Consider the following 16,902-nt stretch of genomic DNA (forward strand, 5'->3'; position numbering starts at 1 on the left):
CAAAAACTTTCTTTTCTTGAGCAAAGATTTTAAAATCTTTGCTCAAGAAAAGAAAGTTGAGGGTCACTTTTTTAAAGTGACCCTCAAAGACACTTTTATTTAGCTTTCAACCTCATGAACGTGTTTTGATAAACAATAGTTTTAACTTCCTTAATAAATCTTGTTCATTTGATCCGTATACTATAATATCATCACTGATAAACTTTAATTCATATATTTTACTATAATTTTGTTCCATAGTTTTTTTAAAAATTTCGAATGAGTTTTTAATACTATATACTAATCTTTTGTGTCAATAAACTCTCTCATCTGTTTGAAAATTTGTGATCTTTCTGGACTCGACATCTAACTCTAATTGAGTATAAGCTTCTTTCATATCTAACTTAGCAAGTGTTTTTGAACCATTCATTTCATCAATTACGGAATCGAACGTAGGTATTGGGTATCTTTTGCGTTTGATTGCTTTTTTTGATGGTTTTAGCATATAGACCTAGTTGTACCGTTTTATTTGCTTCTGGTATAATTACAAAGTTACTAATCCATTCTTGCGGTCCTTCAACCTTTTCAATAATGTTAGCTTCTTCAAGACGCCTTAGTTCTGCTCGAATATCTTTTCGAAGGTGATAAGGATAGCGACGTAAATTTTGTGCCATTGGTTTTATGTTTTTATCTACATGGAGTTTACATTGAAAAATTTTTAGCTTACCATGTCCTTTGAATATATCTTTATAATCTGCAATCAATTTTAATAAATCATTTTTGAATTTCAAAGTCACTTAAGCAACTTGCATCAAAATACTGCAAATTATTTACTTTTTGATTTATTTGAGATTTAATTTCTTAATCAATATTTTTACACACGTTAAAATGCTGAATATTTTTATTTGATTTAGCCAATGACTTTACACCATTATCTTTGTTGAGCACATAGTTTCTATTTTCATCAATTTTTAAAGTATTCAACTCCTTTGCAGTTTCAATTCCCATGATATTTCCAACATTTTTTTTATTTACAGCATAGGTTTTGTTGGTAGTTATTTTGTTTTTTGTTTTAATTTCAGCCTTTAAACAATCTATCAACTTTAGAGTCGTTGAAGCTGAGGAAATACTTATGTTGATGATTTTTTAAGTAATAAGTTAGGATTGTTGTTTTTAATCCTTTCAAAAGTGTTTTTGTCAATCAAGTTCACACTAGAACCTGAGTAAACAATCATTTTTATTATAACATTTTCAACCAGCACATTTATTGATTTTATTTTATAGGATTGTTCTCTTTGTTTTGAACAAAATATTAGAGCAAACGCTTCCTTCAAGTCATTTTCTTAGCTGCTTTCACCTTTGCTTTTATTACTTATCTCTTTAACTTGCTGCATTGGCCTGTAAGGCGTTTTTTAAAAACTTCTGCAACAAATGGCTCGGTGATTTTTCTTTTGACATTTATAACATGTTTTTCCATTAGATTTGCACTCTTTTTAATGACCAACAAAATATTTTTCCCCACATCGAAAACATAACAAGTCATTTTCTCTTTTACATATATTTCCACTTTTCTTACTTCCTGATTTAAAATCTATTGCTTGTTTTTGTCGTTAAAAAAAGGTTAGTTTTTTGTAATGATCTACACCTCAATCTCCTCTGTACATTAAATTGTCTTCTTATTTGACATTTCTTTTGCTTGTTATTTTGATATTTCTATGTTGCGACCAACATTTATTAATGTTTATTTCTCTATCCTTAAGAAGTTTTTGCTTCAGTTTTACAGAATGGCATTCTAATATAAATTGATCCTTAACTGCCTCAGCGATGTATGAAAACGCACAATGATCGGCTTATTTTCGTAATCGAGTAACAAAGCTCACAGTACTCTCCTCCTTATTTTGGTTTACGTTCTTAAAAATATATCATACGTGATGTTTTTTTTCGGTTTAAAATATTGATCGAGTTTTTCACACATTGCATTGTATTGATCAGTATCGTTTCCTTTTAGAGTTTTGTATATTTCTTACATATCTTTCCCAGCTAAGTGCAACAATAATGCGTTTTTTTGCGCCTCTAGCATAACTCCTGTCGCCATTAGATATAGCTCAAAATCTTCTCCCCATATTTCCCACCGTTTATCTATATTTGTTGTATATTTTCGTTAATAATAAATTGTTCGATACCTGGTAAATTACAAATTGCTTTTGCCATGTTTTTATCTTCGTCGCCAATTGTTGTGATCCTCTTAAGCATATGACACTTTTATATGTTTGCTTATATATATATTATTTTAAATCAGTTAATAAAAATAGTTTTGTACAACTTTTGAAAACAACGCGAATTCTAATCTCTTTTAATGTCTCTATTTTCAATTTTTATGCACGTTTTTTATAGTGCGTTCCACTTAAACGCACTTACGTAACTTAAATCACATAATTACGTAGTTATCATTCTCAATACGTATCAGTCTTGCAGACCTAGATTCAAAAGTTTTAAATGCAAAAGTGATTTCGTAAGCATCACTCAGAGCAATTTTTTTAAATGAATCTAGTACTTTATCTATCTCAGCTGCAAAGTTTGTTTAAAGATGTTTAAACTTGCAATAAATGTTTGACATATCCTTAAATTCAATTTTCTGTTCAATTGTTAAACTACCTGAATGTTCTATAACTTTTGGTAACAATAGCTCCCTCATTTCTCTGAGCTTACTGTTAAACAGTGGATTGACAGAACCTAAATATGACATAGTTGTTTTAAATAAACGAATTAACTTTTCAAAGTTTTTTTTTCCTGTCCTTTGTGTCTAGAATATTACAAATATCATTTAACATTTCTGTTAAAAGAACTCAAAGTTGATGCAGCATCTCCAGAGGCTATTTCTGATAGTCCAAATGATAGTTTCTACCGCTTGTGGCAATCAACTGAAAGTTTTGATAATGTCGGTAATATTTGGTTGTTCCATCTCCATGTAAACAGTTTCCTGTGTCTTTTTCAATATTATCGAACATTTCTTGAAGCGGTGCAAGAATTAAAGCTTCTGACATAAATTTAGATTTTATACCTACTGAGGGAAGTTTAGTAATTTTCTTTAATACAATTTTAATAACTTCATTGGCCTTGTTCATAATGACATTTAATGATAACAGCTCTATGATCATTTCTTGAATATCACTTGAATAACGTCCTTTTTCAAATGTTACAATATCCTCATCTTCCAACAATTCTAAAAGACTATTTAAATAAATTTTTTCTTAGTTTAATGATTCAACTTTTACACTAAGTTCTTTTACTCCTGACTTTAAAAAGGAGAGATTTGCAATTGAAGAAAAGGAAATTGTTTGCTTTGTTTTACTTAAATTATTTTTCACACGGCTTAAATTCTTTTTAATATTTCTTTTCTTTTGACACAACATTTCAACTTTTGCATGACTATTTTCTAGCATTTGGTTCAGGTTATTGAACTCCATATTTAAAGTTTGAGATGTTTTTCAAATTGTGCTTTTAATGTGTCAATTTCTTTTTCTTGCTTTTTCAGCTTAAATCTCGATAAACAATCTTATTTAAATTTCGAATTTTGTTTTATTCTTTAATTTCAATGTATTAAACTTTTTTTCATGACTCAACAAGCTTTTGCTTGCTGTTGTTTATAGTGCTTTACACTGCATGGCTTGTCTAATTTCTCTCCATTGCTGGTTTTTACAGCTAATTTAGGTTTTTCATTTTCACTTTCAAGACCATTTAACTGGTTACAGTAGTTTTCAGAAACTTTTTTAAAAGTGTTGGTTTCTTCAACTTTGCGCTTTGGAGTTTTATTTTGAGATTTTTTCTATTTCAGATGACGTTGATTGTAAAAATGGTTGAACATTTGTTTCAGATAATGGTGATCTAAAATTTAAAAGCAGAAATTCTTCTTACTTTTTTTTAGTGAGCAACCCAACTTTTTGAATCACTCTTTTTATTTACGAAAAAAAAGTAATGTCATTTTTAGCAATTTAGAAATTGGAAAAAAAGTGTTGTCTAAAAACTGCACACATTAGCTAAGCTTTTGTCTTCTAAATTTTGATACCAGAAATAAAGATCTCTATTCTGCATTTCCAACAGCTAAATATAAAAAACTAATTATATATCTAAGTCGCCTTAATAAGCGCTTTCTAACTATCCATGTAGATATCTAACTATATAGATTAAACGAAATACCAAAATGGCGTCCAGGAAAAAAATAGAAAAAATGATGGAAAGTGTGTTTTTTAAATTGAAAATATTTGATTTGAAAAATATTAAGCAAAACTATTTAGTCCTCGAGTTAAAGTGGCAATGGCTGGGCAAATAAGTGCTACTTTTTTCTTTTCTTTAGCCATTTCTTTTGTCTTCATCAGGATTAATCCATTTATTCAACCAAAAACTGAAAAATTACAAGTTTTATAAAATTAGGTTAGGTGTCACTCATAAAGTTGAAAACTAGTCATTGAAGTGTCACCTAAATAAAATAAACAAACAAAAAAAAATAATTATAAATAAAAGCATGTTTAAATTGAATTAATTTAAAAATAATAATAATAACGATAAAGCTATAATAAATTAATTAATAAGACAAAAAACATGAAAACACTCATTTAATAATTACTGCAAACAAAAATATAAACAATTTGCAAAACAGCACAAATAAAAGCAAACTTCACTCATACGAAAAGGCAAAACACAAAAACTACAAAATAAAAATGCAAACACCAAAAACTTCTACAAAATTAAATTAAAAATAAAAACAATATTTTGTTATTTGTGGCGGTAAAAAAAACGAAAAATTAGTTACATAGAAAAACAGCGAACAGTAATAAAAATAGTTAGCAACAACAGCACAAATAATTACAAACTTTACGCAAACGAATAGGCAAAACACAAAAATTACAAAACGAAAATGCAAACACAAAAACTTCTGCAAAAAAAAAATATAATAATAATTTTTTGTTATTTTCGACAAAAAAAGGTGTAGCAAATTTGGTAGCGACTTAGTACAAATTGATGTTTCAATTTTCTTTTTTTAGTTTTTTAAGTGTTAAATTTTAAGTATTAACTTTTTAAGAGTTTCTTTGTTTAAAATATGACTTGTTTTTTTTACTCTTCGTTTTCTTTTTATATTTTTGAATTCTTTATTTTAACAATTGATAATTAAATCAGTTTTAGATTTTCTTTCTTTATTTCCTTTTTTTTTCAACCGTTAAAAAAACACGACCGCCATCTGCCTTTCAAAGGATTATAGACGACCATGTATCAAAGACGAAAAAGAAATTACTTTATTCAGCTTAATGAATAAGGAACTTTGAGAAACATATATATACTTCTACAAATAATATTTTAAGAATCAGTTGTCTTATATATTCTGGTTCGCTATATTTCTTAAATGTGCACTTTATAGTTCGTTTTTCAGGAAGAAAAAAAACCAAGAACAATCAATTAAAGCAAAAAATTTCTTGCTGTAATTATAGTTCTTCATATCTAAATTGATATCTGTCCGATCATTAAATCTTCAGTTGATATACGTACAAATCCCCCTTTCCCCCACCCCACACACACACACATAAATAAATAAAGATAGTAACTTATCTAGCATTTATTTGGGGACAAATAATTTTTGTGGCAAATCCTTTTGTTGATTCCTATGCCAAGAATTCAAAATATTTGGATAAAAAAATTGAACTACACTTATACTAATAAGTAAATAATATTATTTTGAAATATTTTTACCTATAAAAAAACTCTAAAGAAAGTATAGCAAGCTTTCTTTTCCACCAAAATATAAAAACCTTCTGAATCAAACTAAGTTCCTGTGCATCAATCAATATAGTAAACATGCTATCGTTATTCTGTTGTAAAACATTATTGTAATATTTTGATATTGATAAATTATTATTTATAGTTTTAAATCTCAATGTTCTTAGTCACACAAAATTTCCTTCTACAGCAATTATTGGTGTCGGACAAATTTCTTCAATTTCTGGAATTACTGCTAACCGTTGACAACAAAATATATAACATTTAAACTTTTTATCTTTTAAAACAAAATTATTCTAAAAAGAAATACATACATTTGTTTATACATTTTTTATTAATGTATACTTTATAATGAAATATACAGGAGTAGCCATGCCAAACAAACTGCTCGTTGAGTACCCCCATTTTCCGTACTTACAACGGTTGCTTCGAGGAAAATTTGCTTTACGAAATCTTTACTACATTTATTTGAAAAGACTGGGTAAATAAGTCCTAATTTGGTTCTGATTGTACTATTTAGTCTTTCCATTAATGAAAAATTCATCATAGCAGCAAAATGGTCCAGATGTATCCCATTTGAAACTGCCGTTGAATTAATACTTCTTAAAAAGGAATGACTGCATTTATTGTTTGACGCTGCAGCGATTAAGTATCTGGAATAAACAGAATGTTCGAATGTTCCTTTAAACCCTACCTATACGTTAGTTTTAAACGCAGTTTAAACTCCATCTAAATGTTGATTTTAAACACCGTACGAATGTAAAAAATGAAACGATCGTTTTATATTACTTTTCAGTATTTAATATGAGTATAACACTCATACTAAATACTGAAAAGTAATAAGAAAACATCTGATTATACATTCATGCATTTAAAATTGTAATAGGACATGTCCAATTAAGTTATTTTAACAATTTACATAAACTTAACTAGCTTAACTTATATAAAACATTGTAAATATAAATTGTAATAAAAACAACACTACAAAACAATCGTTCTAAGTACTGAAAAGTAATATAAAACGATCGTTGTCAAAATTTAGACAACGTTTAACTTTTCTTAACTTCGACGTCAAAAAAAGTTGGGCGTTGTCTAAATACGAATAAAGGAATTAAACATCAAAGGTTATTGTTTTATTTATGTTTAAGTTTGATGAAAATACATATAAATTCATGGCAATTTAATAATTATTATTGTCATCAAGATCAAGATCGTCTTCATGATGATCCTCGTCATCGTCTCTGCTTAAATTGATCAATCCAGCTTCTTCATCTTGAGAATTTGAAAAATTAGCATTTAAATGACTTTTTCAAGTTCCACCTATACGGAAGGGAGCCATTCTAAGATGGAAACTAATCAATGAATGTATTTCCGATACTGTAGACGTACAATCACGTTCCATTACACATTCTAAAAACAATTAAATCAGTATTAACCTTTACACTAAATGTTGAAACAAGGGTCCGAGATTTTAGCAAGTGGATGCAAAAAATTAAATACACAAAATTAACAGTGGTGTATAAGGAGCCGTGAATAAACCACCAATAGATTAAAAAAACCGTTTAAATTGCTTCACTACTTTTATATTTTACTAATCTAATTTAAAAATTTAATCAGATTGCGCTATGCTCTTTGTAAATCCTATTCATCGTTTCATAGGTTTGTATCATATCCTTCAAAAACTATTTTCATAGTTTTAATGGTGTTCAAGATTTGAAGCACATTAAAGAATAGAATTATAGCTTAAATTTGATTTTAGTTAAACAAAAAAGTTAATACTTTATCAACAACAAGTTGATATTAAGCAGTGTCTCTAATTGGAAGCTTTTTAAGTGTGCCTTTTCCATCCATACTTAAATGCGACATAACAAAATTAGACAAAAGTTGTTTTAAGAAAATTATTGAAGTATCTTAGTAGATGTCCCACGAATTCGTAAAAAAAGGTGAAACTACAAATAAATTATTAATAAATGCACTTTTTATTAGATAAGGAATTCCAGTTCAGAATCAAAAAATAAATTCAGCTTGTTCAGTAAAACCAAATCCTATTTTAGACAAAACAAAAATTCTTGAATACAAATTTTAAAATCATAGTCAAATTTTAAATGACAAGATATTAAACTTGAAATAGAACGTATGAGTTATTTACTCACTAAGGTTGTTATATTTACAAGCATTCCACACTGCTCCTCTAAATTTCTATACCCATTTAAGGTCCGAATAGGTCCATCAATAACTTCGAGATGAACTTCACCACTTTCTATGTGCTCTGAACTTGGAATATCCATCATTTCAACTGCTATTCTCAAATCTTTAATTTCATTTGCCAAATTTGCTAGCTGATCGAGAACTATTCTCTGAAACTCCGTAAAATACTTTCATATGGGAAAAATACTTTTAAAAAACTATTAAAATTTTGATACACTGATTTTTTTTTAAATCTATTTTAAAATGTATGTTGTAAAATATATGCCTCAAAAATTTTATGCAATATTTTATCAAATTCCTTATTTCACAGTTATAAGATCCAGAGATAGATCCTTATAAGTTCCTTAAGCAACTAGCATAAGGCAATAGAATTCAAAAACTTTTAAAGTTTGATAACTTACTCGCTTGATCCATTTCATTGATTTGGGGTGCAGATGCCATACAACTGCTGTTTGTTTGAAAATTTCTGTTTAAACTTAGAGGTGGTTGTGAAAATACAGATGATTTGACTACAATTTAAAAAGCAATTACCTACATAAAGCATGCAAAAACTATTTTAAACAAAAATTCATTTTTAAATAATACAAATAATATATATAAAACATATAAATTTATGCAAATTTAAGCTAAAAAAATAAGTATTATTTGGTTGATCTACAACATTGTCTTTTAATATAGGCGCTCTCTGCCTCAATAATGGAATCCTGGATTTAAATGTTTTAGTAAACAAAAAGATTGTAAAAGTACTGATGCTTTAGCTGCCGTGTAAATAGTTATATAATTACATTATGTTGCAAAGTCATTTTAAACGAAAATTTCACTAAAAATTTGTAAGAAATTTGATTTAAAAAACTTGTATCATTGGGATTTTTTGCGTAGAAATTATAACACTAAATACGTTCATAAGTCAAATTTCATCCAAAGGTGAAAGTTATGTAAATTAAAAATATAAAAAAATGTAGAGATCCTACTAGATTGTTCTATTTTATTATATTTTGATGTAGTAGCCACACTCGATTTGAATATTGGAATCATAGAATTTAAACATTTTTTTGTTGATGGTTTGGCTGCAAAGTAAATAACGGTACAGTTACATTACTTAGTTAAAAATAAATTATTTAACAAAGCTTTTTAAGAAACCAAGCTGCATCTGCGAAAAATTGTATATATGTTAAATGTTTGTTATAATTATTAACAGTATTCAAAGATATTAAATCTGACACAACTTCAGAATCTTGGGGTACCACATCAACACTTTTTCTGTACAATAAATTACTTGGTTGCAATGTTTTGCTCCATTTTCCCGGTAGAGGTAGAAATGCAGACAGTTTTACTATATTGTAAATAAAATGCAACAACATTAGATATGAAAACTTATAATAAATAATTGCTTTACTTAAAAACACATAAATATACAATATTATTATAGTTAATTTTTGTTATTGCCATTATTACCACCAAGGCTTTGGAGCTGAGGTCTAACTTTTATTGTCTAAATTTTACTGTCTCATTTTGCTTCCTCATAAATACATCAGCTGCGGGTAGCTTTGATTCCAAGTCCTGATTATAATTCTGATTATAACTTTTATAACAAAACAATAATTATAACTCTGGTTCCAAACCCTGATTATAATCATTGTTTTGTTTTTTCGTATTACAAATTACTAATTGAAACCAAAATTTAATTTTTAACTCTTCTTGCTTTTTGCATTAACATAAATCATCAACTTTATCATCACCTGAAAAATAAAATTAGCTATACTATAATTGTAATAAAACTAAACAGGTAAACCGCTAACATTATTTTAAATTAAAAAAAAATGGAATACAAAATTAAATAACTGCTAAAGATATTAACATATTAAAATGGAAACAGTTTTAAAAAGCCTTCAAAAAAAGTAGTATAGTCTTTACGTTTGCGCTTATTTATTTTCCGCTGAATATCAATGTCTTCTTCTTCAGTTGCTGTTGTTATATTGTACTTAGAGTATCCAATACCGGTCAAAAAATCAATACCGGTATTTTGGTATTATAAAAATATAATACAGGTACCGGTATTAAAACCGGTATTGAATATTTTAAATTCTTAAAGCTAAGTCCCTTCTGATTTACAATTCCCAAAAGTGAATAGAAATTACTCGCTTTTAATGCACTTGGAAAGTTAAAACTTAATAAGTTTAAGTTTCTAATACCGTCTTCTAAACCGTTATGCAGATAAAAAATTAAATCGGACAACTGCGTTCTTCTTACAAAGATACGTTGTTTTAAAACACTTATAAGTTCTATGCTCAATGATGACTTAATCTCACATAGTCTGTCAAACATAAATGTCAATGCTGCATCCGCAGAAATTAAGTTAGCATCCTTGCAACAAAGTGGCTCAACGGCTAATTTTACTGGCGAAAGTGTTGAGATAGTAGCTGAAATTGTTTCAAAATCAGTTTCTTTAAAGTTTATATTAAATTTTAAATATATATCTGATTTTTGAATGCATGACTTTAATTTGTAAAAACGTTCGAGCATTGCTAATAGGCTATTACATCTAGTTTTGGAATCTGCAATTAAGAAGTATTCTTTACGAAATTCGAGCTTTATATAATTCTGTAGTACCTCAATTTTTAGTAGTGAACGTTTGAATATTTGTACAACTTTCCGTACTTTTTGTATTAGGGAACCAATTTGACTTTGAGCATCTGAATATGAGTCGAAGTCTATTGATTCATTCGAGCAAAAGGTTCTTTCTTCGGTTGTTTCTTTTTTATATAGAACATCTCCAACTGCAAGTTGAATTGCATGGGCCAAACACAACTACTGAGCAACCGGTATTAATTTGCCTACTTTTTGCATAACTGCTGCACCATCATTTGTTAAACAAACAATATTCTTTTCTAATGACAAACCATACTGATTCAATTTTTCACTTAAAAGTAAGACTCCATTAATCCCAGAGAAGTCCTAAATTCCAAAACGTTGACTCCTAGTGAAGATTCACGTTTATGTATCGCCGGTTCCTTAAGGAAGTTCACTCATCAAGAGTAATATTAAAACCTTTTCCATTAAATTTATATTCTGAGGTTCTTTAATTACTAACTGTCGAATAGTTTTGCCATAACTAGTGGCAAATTTTTGTATAGTCGTGGCGGATTTTGGAAGTTTATCACTTAAATTTAATGCTTTTAATGGTTCTCAAAGATCATCGGATGTTATGAAAATCCTGAATGGAAGCCAGTTAAGGGCTATCATTCTAGATAAGATTGCTGCCAGCGAATCTTCTGTAGTTTTTTTTTAATATTTAGTAATTTTTGGAGAAAACTTATCAGATATTGAACTAAATTAACCTAAAGGTTGAAAGCATCTCGTTTTCAAGATGCTCGTTTCCTCCTGGGAATTTAAATGATTTTAAAAATGAGTCAAGTAATAATGAGAAGAACTTCATCAAAGAGTTGTCGATAAATCAGAGTTTGACAACTTGACTTATATATTAGGTTTTTACTCAAACAAAGAGTTTAAACACATAATAGAATAAAAAATATTTTAAATGTAAGCAGCAAATCTTTACAAACTTTCGTATATTTATAATCTGAAATTCGACAATTCGATACGTCTCAAAAATAGTTGCATTTTAATATCAACTTAAATGTTGTAATACTTTAATTAAAACTTTCGTTATAAATCAATTTAAAAAAGTACATGTATACAAATATTGCTAAAAATAATAAATAAAAAAACAACTCTTTATATACCGAAGTACTGAAATTTAAGCCTTATAATACCGATATTCGAAACTTGACAAAATTGACCGAAAATCCCGGTTCTCGGTATCCGGTATACCGGTATTGGATTCCCTAATCGTAACTATTGCAATCTTCGTAGGAATCTGTAAAAGCAATAAGAAAACATCTGATTATACATTTATGCATTTAAAATTGTTATGTGACATCTCCAAATAAATTATTTTAACAAGTGATATAAAACTTAACTAGCTTAACTTATATAAAACATTGAGAATATAAATTGTCATAAAAATATCTCAGTAAAACTTTTTAAAAGCTCAACAGAAGCTTAGAAAAAAAAAACCATATTTGACGTATTTTATATTTTTATAAGTTTTTGAAACACCGCCAATTCTCATTAGTGTCACTCTATGCTTCATTAACTTTAATGCATTCATTTTAGATGGTGGCCACATAAAAAGTTTCCACGCACCAATGCGGAAGGCAAAACACCTTCTTCGCGATTTTCTTCTAACCAAACAGCTCGGTGATATGACATTTTGCTCAAAGTAAACTCCTTTAAAAACTTATATACATATATATAAATTTTTTTTACAACCCATGCCTCAACTAAACAATATATTAGGAGAAGTTATTATTAGAAGCTAGGAAACTTTTTAAAAAAATAAATATGTATTTACTACTTTTATCAATTTAAAATTCAAATTAAAAAAATACTATAATAGTAATATATTAGTGTAATAATTTTAAAATATTACTCATGTTTATAAATATATATTTATTTTTCCTAATTTATCTCAAAACTAAAATACGATTCCTCCTTGTTTGTTAAATTATTTTTAAATTTGATTGACTTAAGAATCTTTTGAATGAAGAAGAGGCATCAACACAAACCCATCATTACATGAAAGCTTCATAGCCTTTCTCTCAATTTCTGTAACCTTCACTTTTTGAAATGTAAATTAACAAAATTGAATACATAACACAGACATAAATCTTGTTGAACTTCAAAAACTCCGCAAATTGGCCATTTTTTAGTTGTACAAACGAATCTCAATATGCAATTGATAATTTAAAGTTTGGTTTTGTTGCATTTGTAAGAGGTTGTTCAAATAATACGTGATACTTTTTGTCGTTTTTCTAACACCCCATTCCCTATGTGACATTTTGTGGCATTTTTAAGAACTAGGCGTTGAGGTCTGTTTTTTGAATCTCATTCGAATATCCAATTCTTAAGCAAACTGTTTTGTGTTGTTTCATTGACTTGATAGTTGCAAAATATAAACTGCAATTGGTTCAAACTCTTTTTGGTAAGAAATTTTGAATGCTTGGACATGAGCAGTCGTATTTGGATACTTTTTTGTAACTGTCGTAGGCAAAATTGTTTGCAAAGTGATAAGTTTAAAAAGAGAGATGCAAAGTTGTTCTTTGTATTATTGCATTCAAGATAATCTTCTCCTTGGAACAAAGAAATTGGTGGTAAAAGAAAACTAGTTGGAATAAGATGAAACAGTGAGCTGCGACGATGACCACAGCATTTTTGATCATTACATTTTACAATTTGAAGGAATTATTGACTTTCTCTGACATGTTTAGCATCCCACTCTGCTCCGAAATGTTTTAACTGTACACATTTTTCACTGTTTGGTTTTATGTACTCGGCTTTAGTTTCAAATCCATCAATGACTGTGCTAGACCAAATTTGTACAAGAACTTCACCTGCTTTGGCAAAGTTTGTCTTCTCCATAACTTTGTTTGTTGTTTCTGCTCTTGAATTAAGATGGCTTCCAAAATGATCAAATGAAAGTATAATTCCTGCTAGGTCATGGCTTAGCGGAGCCATTCTTCTCTCTAACTTGTTAGAGGCACTTCTGCCAGGAGCATTTGTGGCCACACACATTCCATTAAGGTCATGCTCTTTGAAATACATCTTGGCACAATGAATTGTTTTATTATACCTTGGATTTTCATCCGGCCCACCATCAACAGTTATAATCATGACTGGTTTGCTAACTCCATCTTCAGTAAATAAGTTGCTTTTAAATGCAGGAAAATTGTTTATTCTGTTTTTGTCTTCTAAGTGACGAAGTGCTGTTGATGAATCATGTTTTGCACTTCTGATTGCTATGTATGTTGGGTCAGAGTATGTGACTGCTTGTTTTTCCATGCAATCCTTTTCAATTTCTATGGCTGCAACTACTGAAGGAATAAGTTTGTGTTGAGGAGCAATTACAAAATCATGATCAGCTAAAGTTACCTTTTACTCCATATGCATCATCATTGGTACTTGTTTGCTTGCAGCTGTCAATCCAATTGGCACCCTGGCTTTATCATCCTGGGAGTGAAACGTCACTTCTTTAGGACCCAAAACTGCCGCAAGTTCTTCAAGGGCACTAATAGATGATCTGGCAAATTTTGTGTCTGCATGATATTTATGTTCAGAATTTTGTGCTCTTATTAACCGGACAGGTGCAGTTTTAACATGTCTTTTTCCTTCTGTGCTCAATGATCTGCTTGGAAGTAATCTTAAGCAAACTCCTGATTGCGAGAGATTGTAACCATGATTTTTCAATTCTTCAATCAATTCATTTAATGTTTTTACAGTTCGAACCATTTCTGTTCTCCTCCTATCATCAGAAGCAGACCCTTTCATGGCAATATCTACAATTGCTTTTATTAACCTGTCCTGATCACAGGCTAGCGGTCGACCTTTTGATACTGAATTTTTAATTCCACACAACTTTTTTCTTATAGCTGGATCTAATGCTTCTATAGCTTTTTTTTTTATCTGGTTGCTGTCTGGCGTTGAATGGCTTTTTGACGAAGTACACGATCTCGGTTTTTTCTACCAAAAGTTTTTGCTTTTGCCCTAGTATTTGGTAGTCTTCTTGTGACAACAAGTTGCAATTTCTTTTTTCATTGAGATATGCAATATCTTTTTGTAAAATAAAAATTTCATTTTTTAACTGATCTTGTTTCGGGGCTTGTTTTGGTTAAAACTTTTGAGAAATTGGAGTTTTCTTTTTCACACTCTTCACTTGTTGAAATTGATGGGGTCACGTCAGTCACGCCATCAAAACTGATTTTAGATTCAACAACACGCTTTTTTGTTGTATTCGGTTTTGGTTCGGTAATTTTGTCCAGATTTTTGTCAAGATAAAATGCCAACTTAATTTCAGAGTTTGTTTTAGCTCTATTAATTTTTTTTCAACTTCTACATTTAATTCGGATAATGTTTTGCTCTTTGTTTTAATCTCAGACTAGATTTTATTTATTTCTTCTTGAGACTTTTGCTTTGGTTTGTTTGCAAATGCTTTTAAATATCCTTCATAAAAAGATTTGTAAAGTTTTTCTTTTTCACTAGACATTTTTAATCTATACCATTAACAACAAGAAATAAATTTTCCTTACAATCATTACGATAAATAAGTATATAGTAAAGATAGTTTTAATAATAGCAATAATAATAGTATTACTCTTACTAAAATGTTATATCATAGTAACTAAATAACTTAATATATTATAAAAATGATAACGTGACTAAAGTAGTTCGACAAATTCATTTTAATAGAGTGACACAAAACATTAAAGTTAATAATAACAATAACATTAGAAATTAAAGTATTGTAAAACTAAAATATTTATAGATCAGATGACAATCAAGAATAATATTTATGTTTAAAGATCAAATTTTAAACAACTATTAATACTAAAAACTTTAGTAAGTTTATACAAATATTTGTTAAAAAATAAAATTAGATTTTTAACGGTGACATAAATTGCTTTTAAATAATCGCCCACTATCTGGTTTTTTTATGTTTGTAGAATCAAAATTTCTTTTTATGTCCGCTATTACCACAAGTAACTTAAAAAAAAGCTAATTTGAATTTTTTATTTTCATTTGTTACGACTCCGTTAAACAATAAACGCTAGCTACTTGTGAAGTCGTTGCATCCCAGCAAACATGACAACGTTGAATCAACGTTGAAAACCGGTCGCAAAACATGTTGCGGAAACGTTGACAAAGTAATCGATTTTGCAAAGATATGTAACGTTGTTTAATAGACGTTGATTAAACGTTATTGCGTAACGTTGAAAAAACGTTACTAAATGACGTTACAAAAGCGTCGCATCTAAACGTTAAAAAAGCGTTACATAAAAAGCGTTGAATAAACGTCGCAACTTAGCGTTGAAAAAACGTTACCTAAAAAGCGTTGCATAAACGCTGTTAAAGTAGTCTATTTTGCAAGGATTTGTAACGTTGTTAGTAAAACGTCGATTTAACGTGACTCAAAGACGTCGAGTAAAGGTTGAAATATAACGTTGAATCAACGCTTAAATGCGCTGTATAAAATATCGCAAAATATTATTAAACTTAATTAAACGTGGCTATAATATATATTGAATTGGCAAATAAAACTAAATTGTAAGTTGAACTCTGCCCTCGCAATATTTCCAAAATCAATTTTTAATACAAACAGTAATATACAATGATAAATATAAAAAAGCCTAACATATACAATTTATATATATAAAAACATAAATATTTTCTTTAAAATTTATGTGTGTGAGTGTTTGCATATATATTTATGCAATATATAAAAATACAATTAACAGGATATCGTATCGATAGGCCAGGATATCATTGAGATACAGAATCTAAATCAAAAAACAAAACTTGTACCATTAGTAGTCTGAAAGCAAATGTAAAAAAAAAATGTTATTAAATTAGTATAATTATTATTACATTTAAAAAGTAAATAAATATATATATATATATATATATATATATATACATATATAAATATATATATATATACATATATATATATATATATATATATATATATATATATATATATATATATATATATATATATATATATATATATATATACATACATACATTTATATATAACTTATTTATATATATAATTTATAATTATAGGTTCAGGTATCACTCCATTGACTAGTTTTTAGTTATATGAGTGACACCTAACCTTATTTATGTGAGTTTATAAATATTATTGTAAATTTTCAAATTTTATGGTTAAATAAATGGATTATTATTTTTATATATAAAATATATAGATAAATAAATTACATATGTATATGTATATAAATTATATATATATATATATTTATATATAAATTATATATATATATATATATATATATATATATATATATATAAATTATATATATATATATA

General features: G+C 28.1%; 1 long non-coding RNA gene across 1 annotated transcript in view; it reads right to left on the reverse strand.

The window, feature by feature from the left end:
* Positions 1–16,124: 16,124 nt before the first annotated feature.
* The window catches only part of LOC136084228 (uncharacterized), a 3,614-nt gene continuing 2,836 nt past the window's right edge, over positions 16,125–16,902 (reverse strand). Inside the window, exon 4 of the long non-coding RNA XR_010640410.1 lies at positions 16,125–16,349. This is a non-coding gene — a long non-coding RNA (uncharacterized LOC136084228). The remainder of the gene's footprint in view (positions 16,350–16,902) is intronic.

Source organism: Hydra vulgaris, chromosome 08 (assembly GCF_038396675.1).
Source record: "Hydra vulgaris chromosome 08, alternate assembly HydraT2T_AEP".
Lineage (NCBI taxonomy): Eukaryota > Metazoa > Cnidaria > Hydrozoa > Anthoathecata > Hydridae > Hydra > Hydra vulgaris.